At 31.8% G+C, this 8,706-nt stretch overlaps 1 long non-coding RNA gene across 1 annotated transcript; it reads left to right on the top strand.

The window, feature by feature from the left end:
- The first annotated feature begins 6,585 nt into the window (after positions 1-6,585).
- Positions 6,586-7,947, top strand: LOC128171539 (uncharacterized). Its single transcript, XR_008242102.1, has 3 exons — positions 6,586-6,895; positions 7,070-7,196; positions 7,612-7,947. It is a non-coding gene; the product is annotated as an uncharacterized LOC128171539 (long non-coding RNA).
- Positions 7,948-8,706: the final 759 nt, after the last annotated feature.

Raw genomic sequence — 8,706 nt, 5'->3', positions numbered from 1 at the left:
CAGTAATGGGGCTAGAGAAGTCGTCTGCATCAGAGCTGTGTTTGCATAACAGACATCTGGTGTCAGAACAAGTTTTAAAGCCACCATTAGGTAGAGGGTTCTTTAGTTTGGTTCTTACCACCATGTCCTTAAGCACAGGATGAAGTTCTGCCATTCAGTCAACTGAATTATAACTGAATGGTCTGGAAAGGTGACTGAATGACACAGATAAGCCATTCAGCCACCTTTCAGTTACCCTTCAGTCACCTTTCAATTGACGGAATGGCAGAGATTCATCCTGTGAAGGTTTCTAGGGCGCTTGAAAGCTGCCATCGGGGGTTTTTTGAAAACCTCAACCATTTTATCATTGCTGTATAGGATTGGCAGGTTCTTCTTTAGGACTGCATTAAGGCCCCTAAGGACGGGGTGGTAAGTAGTGACAAATGGGACCTTGTTGTCTTCGTTTTTGGGTTTATATTTCAAAAGGGATAAAAGATCCTTTTTAGCTTAATCATCAAAACTTCTACAGGATGGGTTTGATATCAGATATAGGCACATTAGTGTATATGACACCAACCCCTTCTCCGAAGATACAATGTACAAATGAACCGTCTGAGCAGGGTTTAAAAATTACGGTCAAAGAGTCTATCTGTCCGTAAATGATGATGAAATCATGAAAATGCTAAAACAGTTTGATCTAAATTTCACCAGTGGCTTAAAGTATGAAAATATTAGACACCCTGAAACAATAAAAATGACATGAATTTTGAATGGTAATCGCTTCATCTATGTTAGCGCTCTTCCGGGCGGCAAATTTCTGCCCCGTCAATGCAAATGCGCAGGGTCGCAGTGTTTCATATATCACTACGGACAACCTTCAAATAAACGCACCCCACTTTGTACTAAATGCTGGGAGGCTACCCACTATAAAAGAGACTGCCCTAACTCGTCCAGATGTAGGGTTTGTAAGAAAGGCGGACACTTCCCGGGTGACGATACGTGTGGCCACTATACCTAAGCCAAAGTTGTACCTTTTGCAGGGGCTTCTGATACCCTATCCAATTTTTTCCCATGTGAAATAAAAGCATTTAGTGTTACTCACAAATCGTCAGAACATGCGTACGAAGTGGCGATATTCCCAAAGCAAACGCAATTCATTCTCCGACTACTGCATTAGATGCTACAAAAATTGGAAAGACCATCTCGAACTCTGCCCGTTTTAAATCTGAAAAATTAGCTTTGGTGACAGAAATAATAGAAGTAATAATAGTTGACCAGGTATCAGCTTTCCGTGAGGCTTTATGCAAAGCAAAAAAATCAACAATTCTTGTTGAGGCAACCTACGATGATTTCTGGGTGTCCGGCCTTGACAAAGAGGGTGCGATCCACACCTATCCCACTGCCTGGCCCGGTCAAAACAAGTAAGGGTAAATTCTGGCTAACGTCGCTACATCTCCTTCTAACGACAACCGAACCACTCAGCGCTTGAATTCAGCACTGCGAATGTCCAAAGACAGCTCCCAGCGGGCCATCTCCAGTATGTTCAGCGAGCTCAGAGCCCCGAGAAAGCACGTTTGCTCAGGTACACGGAAAAATTCACCAAAGTCACAGAAACAAGCTAACAGTGATGGCTAACATTTCATGTGAACTTTTACAAATAGTGTCAATCCGACTATCTGATCACTTGAGAAAAATGGCCTTACAAGAGGATACCTGTGTGTACTGTTGCATAGGTATACATATTAACTATTGTTTGTTATCTTAAACAACAGATATGGCTATGCTTAAATTTATTTCAATAAATATGCGAGATTTAAACTCTAAAGAAAAAAGAGATTTACAGTTGGATAATTGATACAAATATCGATGTTATTTTGATTCAGGAAACGCATTTTGTAGAAAAAGAACGCTTTTCAATACGATTATGCTTGGAATGGAAAATCTATACACTGCTTTACTGACTCATCTTTTAGTAGAGGCGTATCTATTTTGTTTAAAAAGGTGTTAGATATTGATATAAAAAATATACATAAGACCAGAGGTAGAAAAACAAATTAAAAAAATTATTTTAATATTGGTGATATCTCCTATAGAATAGTTAATATTTATGCACCGAACAAAGAAACCTGCAAAATTGATTTTTTGAAAGGAATGAAAAGATTTATCATTAAGAATTCTATAAACACAGAAAATATTATCTTATGTGGAGATTTTAACTGTAATCTTGATGGGGAAAGTACTGATAAAAGTTCAAAATATTGAGCGACATTATTGTTAGTTTACATTTAAATGACTTTTAGAAAGATAAGTATGTAAAAAGCAATGGTTACACTTGGTGCGATGCAAACAATATACCAAAAAGCCGTATAGATTATATCTTTATAAGCACATCTTTGTTGATAAAAATAACACAAATAAATATTCATAGAATTCCCGGTACTCATAACAACGGGACCAGAATGTCTGACAATAGAGCAATAGAATTTCATCTATCTGTATATGATAATGAACGGGGAAAGGGTATTGGAAACTAAATAAGTCACTTTTAGGAGGTAATGAATATAAACGTCAAGTCAACAAAATAATCACAGATATAAGTAAAAAAGAAGGTTCTTCTATTGAGAAATGGGAGTCTAAAAATATCAATTAAAGATTGTTCTATAGCTTTTTCCATCAAACGCCAAAATACATATAAACAATTAGTATTCCAAATTGAACAAGAAATTTCCGAAATTGAAAATTCTAACCATAAAGTAATGGATATGAACAGAAAACGTGAAATAGAAAATCAGCTAAATAATCAATATAATAAAAAAAGCACAAGGGGCAAAAATTCGTTCGAGAGCAAAATGGGTTAATGACGGTGAAAAAAATACAAAATATTTCCTAGTTTAGAAATGAAGCACCAAACACAAAATATTATCCACGAAATTTTAAGCGAAAATAATCTTCTCACCGAAGATGACGATATTCTTGGTGCAATGTGTGACTACTATGAAAACCTGTATAGTTCAAAAATAATATCAAATGAAGACATCGACTTATATTTAAATAACTGTAAAGTAAATATACTATCTGAAACTGATAAAAACATGTGTAAGCATTTCAATCAATGAATGAGTGTAAAGAAACCGTTATGGATTTAAAATTAAATAAATCCCCGGGTCTCGATGGTATACCCAATGAATTTTATCAATGTTTCTGGCACCAACTATCCTCCTTATTTTATAACATGTTAAAGGAAATCTTTTTGAATGGAAAATGACATTTTCTCAAAGACTTGCAGTTATCTACTTGATACATAAAAAAAGAAGAAAAAATGATTTGATAAATTACCGACCGATTAGTCTTACTTATACACATTACAAAATCATAGCATTTATTTTTGCACGTAGATTACAAACCTTTATTTCAAAGCAAATTGGTAATGAGCAAACAGCTTATATAAAAAGCCGATATATAGGTATTAATGCCCGTTTCATTTTAGATATTTTTGAATAATGTGAAAATTTTAACAAAGAGGGGATCTTGCTATTTTTAGACTTTGAAAAAGCTTTTGATTCATTAGAATGAACTTTTTTTTTAAAACACTAGAAAAGTTCGACTTCGGGAAAACTTTCTAAATTCGATAAATTTTTTTATATCAAAGCCCAATATTCAAGTTAAAGAATAACGGTTCAATTTCAAAAACATGCAAAATGAAAAGGGCAATAAGACAGAATCAGTCATTCTATATCTTTTTGTTGCCGACATTTTATCTGAAAAAATAATGAATAAAAAAAATATCCAAGGCTTTAAAGCTAACTTCATGGAAAAAGAAGTAAAATATATACAACATGCCGACGACATGACTAACTCTACAGAATATTAAATCACTTAAACATGCTTTAGAAACAATAAACAAGTTCTGAATTCAAGCAGGATCTAAGGTTAACATAAGTAAAACTGAATGTATTGTGCTTGGTTCTTTTAAAAACATGTTTACAGAAATCGAGGGTATATCAGTCACGAAAAAAGCAGTAAAATGTTTCGGTATTAATGAAGGTCATGATAAAATTGAATATTATAATAAAAAATTGGATGAAAATTTATCATGATATAGACACTTTATTCGAATCTTGGAAAATTAACATAATTTGGGATATGCACCATAATAAACTCTTAAGAGCATGTCTACGAGAGAACCATGCAAGTATGGAAAAAAGCTGAGGCAGGAAGTCTCAAGAATGAACAGAATTTTATCATAAATTTAAAGGATACCCATCTAGAGTCAGATATATGATGTTTGTTTTTGCACTGGATGTTTCTAATTATAGTAACGGCCAGTATTGCATTCTGGTGAATTTGTCTCTAAAATCCAGAAAAGTTAAGAGAAAAAGTGTCAAATTCAGTAATTAATTACAAAATGTATAAACAATGTTTGAAAAAAATAAGACTATATTCTTAAAGAAAAAGTTCAAACCTTTAATCGTTGCATATTTATTGTCACATTTCTATTTACACCATGAAGTCCCAAGGGTGTAAATGTTGGCAGGATGCCAAGAAATGATAATTATACATTTTTGTCAATTTTTCAGTAAGAATTTCTCAAAAAATGGCGCATTATTTTTAGAAATTTTAAGTTAATAAGAAACTGTCTGATGTATTGTTACAAATATAAAAAATCCATCTTTGGACTCTCAGGGAATAAAAAGTAATAAATTAACAAAAACCTCCCATTTTCAAATAAAATAAAAATTTGTTGGTTTTTAAAATTTTATTTTACAAGCGATTTTAATCCACTGAAGTCAAAATTTGTATTTAAACATGAAAGAAACACCTTATTTTGCTTTTAATTAAAAAAAAAAGTTGTTATCATTGTTTCTCAAAGAATTCTTATTCATTACATGTGCATTTCATTACTACTGTTAGAATTGTCTCCCCTGTTGCGCTCTTCTGTAGAGAAGGTAAACTATTTAGAATGTTGACAAAACTATACAAGTTCAAGTTCAGGCAAAGTATTGAGAAATGCTGTGAGTGTAACCGTTGTTAATATATATTATGATATTGAATGATTTTAATTGCACAAAAATTGCCCCATCTTGTTAGTGTTATTCACTATATCACATATTGAAGTTTGATGGAAACTTGTATCTAGCTATATATAGTCTATAAACTGCTATTTACTGTCCCGATATATTTAAGCAGCACATTTGGACGATTTCGATTTTTAATCAAAATATACAAACCTGTGATAGAAGTGCAATTGAAATAGATGAAAGGGAAATTTTCTAAGATAATATCATTCACAGATTATCATATTTAACTCGAAAAAATCCACAAAAACGAGAACTGATTTCTTAGGCCTATAAAAAAATTCTGTGTTTAGAGTAACACTGATGAAAAAATTAGGTTAGGTAGGTATTTTTTTTTATCATATTTTTTTCTGCATGAATCCTAAGAATGTTTATTTGTCTCACATTTAAAAACAGACTTTTTAATAAAAATAATAAAAACTCACAATCGGATAAAAACAGACATCTAAAAATGGTAGGATCGGGGCATTTCTGTAGGTTAGGTCGGGTTACCCTAAACACACATTTTTTTTTAGGCCTTACAAAGATTCAATTTATAATGGGGTATGTTCAAATTAGATAGAATGATATATCGTTAAAATGACAGATGTCCTACGGACCCGGTTTGACCTGAGCGTAGCCTGGTCACGGTAAGATTATTCTTTCTATGTTGAAATCATTTGGAATTCACTAGGAATGCCTCGTGCAATTTTTCATCGTTATCATAGGAGTCTGTTGCAATACACATCAAATTTCTGTCCGAGTATATTTCATTGGCCATCTATAAACCACCCTGCAGATGTTAAGGTTACACTCTTATAAGTATTGATTTTGACTGTTTGAATTAAAGTGAGTAATTGCACCCCTTTTCAATGTGATTCACATTTAAATTTTAAAATCCTAATTAAATTACTTTTATCAAATATAACTATACCTGTACGCAGTATCATTGCAAGTTTTGATCCGCCTGATGGAAGAATTTATAATGTAAGCTATAGTTCATTTCTTCGATCTTTCTTTTTATATTTTTTTCTATGAATCAGATTTTTTCTAAGTTATAATATTCATGAAATCTAGAAATGACGGGGAGGGGGCCAGGTTTTTTTTAGTTCTTGAGAAATCAGAGAATGTATCACAGTAAGTACATCTGAAATAAATAAAAAGCTATACTCCCTTAGACCTACCTCTCTATTAGCAGTTTATCTCCTCTTGGAAAAAATTAAAGTTTGTACCTTTTCTTAAAATTGAAATATAGTTGTAAAGGAAAAAAAGAGGTGTTAGGTTACCCTTTCCCCCGGGGATCTTAACCTGCGAAAACCCTATAAATATTAACATAAACTATTAAAAAAAAGTTATCCCAAATATTAATAAAGACATCGTAACTTGTTTTTGTGGGATTGTTTTTTTGGGATGTTATTTAATCATAACCCATCATAAGAGGACCTGGTCCCAGAATTATGAAGCAGTCTTAGAAAAAAGTCAAATTTTTTTTTAACTCTCTTATCGTCTTGTGATTAAGGTGGAAGGCTACATCGTAACAACATGTCTGACTTCCGTTCGAAACGCCATTGTGTTCCGGATTGATAACATTATGCAGTGGTACAAAATAGCTATACACCGTTTAATTTAACTCTTCTAACTAAGGAGATGAAATAGGAATGGAATCACCAAAACGCTTAGAAAATATGTCAATTTTCTTCCTGTTTAAAGCTTTTAACTAACATTGATTATCAGCTGTTTTGTACGGAAAACGTGGAATCTAAATAATATACCGTTTCCCTGCTCTGCTGCTATTGGCAATACATTTTTGCAATGTCATCTGCAACAGACGATCATACATATGTGGCGGATTATCGATATAGGTAAGCAGATGTCAAATTTTCATTTAAACTATATATGTATGATGAATATAAAACGAAAGTACCGTAGTACGATCTCTTGAATTGATCCTAACTTCCCAAATTAAAAAAAACATTTGCAGTAAAAGACTTTCACTGAAACTTTGACATTAGACTAATGTATTTTGATTAAAATAGATACAGCTAGGTAGCAATAGCAGTGGAAGCCCGGATTTGCAAGCCAAAATGAGGGAAAGACAGAATTCTGAAAAGGAGCATGTTTTTCATTTCCACACATGCATGTGTATCACTATGGACATCTAATGTATGTATTAATATGCGTATGGTTGTTGTTTATAATTGCTATTGTATATAAAAAAGTAAAAGGCAATTTATAATATAATTAACTACTAACATTTTGTTCTGAAGAGTTAAATATATATAATGCATTCATCAATAATATAATTTTCAGCTTCAAACATTATCATAAGCACTACTTATCTTATATCTACATATTTAGCATAGACTTGTTCCTTTTTTAATTTTTCTTCGTGATTTTTATTAATTAAAAAATTGATCCCAAGATATTTGAGACCATGTAAAATAAAGAAAGACAACTCTTAAACAGGATCTTTCATACCAAGATTTTAGCAATGATTAAGTATTTCCTTTAATTTTTCAATTTCATTCAATTTCTTTTCGTCATCCCATTCACCAACGAATATTGTTTATATTTTCAGGTTTTTGTGGGATTTTGTCCAGCAGTTTTGCCTTAAAAGAATTTTTTTATATTTTAGTTTCATATTTATGTGGATTCCAATAAAAATCATACAAACTTCATTCATGATTTTTTTGTTTTTCATTTCTAAACTTAATAACATTTCACTTTCATAAGAATTTTAAAACAGAAATGTTTAAAAATTTGATAAATAAGGGGTTATCTGGAACCAGACTGATATTTTAAAAATTCTCTAGAAAATAGTGTATTGTATTTTGAGGTATATAATTGTTGAATACTGTGCCTAGTATTGGTAACAAATGCATGCAACAAAAATCTCCTACACTTATTTGGTGTAGAGATCCACCTTAAAACAATTGAAAAAATGAAATGCTAATATAATGTGTCTCTATATTATATTATGCTGATATTTACAAATTTTAAGCGTAATTTATGATGTATTATATTTTTATTAACGATTTTTCAGGTTTGATATTGGGTCCCTCCACCCCTTAAACAATAAAAGTTCAATCCTTTATACTGTCGGACCAAAATAATTACCAAATCTACCTTATTCTATAACTATTTAATGTGATAGACATTCATTGGCAATGGGTTTCACACCACTTCAACTTTTTGTAGTTTTGCCCCTGTAATTATTCATTCGTGTATCTAATGGGTATTCTGTCTGTCTTAATGTGTAGCACTGGCAAATAATGGGGTGTGGGGAGTATGTAAGCTTGCTTACTTTTTCTTTCATTAATAGTGAGATATATAAGATTTTAAAAAAATAGTTAAGTTCACTTCAGCTTACATGTATATTCAAATTCCCATTTTCCAATGATTTCTCGTGTTTAAATTAATGGCATTGATTTAAAAAAAAAACCCTGAAATGTGTTGAAGCAACCCTTCAGTTCAATAAAATATTGTTTGGCTCGCGAATATATCGGGTTTTTTCCCATAATAAACTTGTGACAATGTAAAACTAACGCTAAACTACAGATTCTGGAGAGTTTTAAAAGTAGAAAAATGTCACACTTTAAGACAATATATTTGCAATATTATTGGGAGTCCAAAGACAGATTTTTGATATATTGTAAAGATAAATGTCCTTTTA

The sequence above is a fragment of the Crassostrea angulata genome, chromosome 2, assembly GCF_025612915.1.
Source record: "Crassostrea angulata isolate pt1a10 chromosome 2, ASM2561291v2, whole genome shotgun sequence".
NCBI lineage: Eukaryota > Metazoa > Mollusca > Bivalvia > Ostreida > Ostreidae > Magallana > Magallana angulata.
Note: the sequence above shows the minus strand (reverse complement) of the source record. Positions and strands in the feature narration are given on the sequence as shown.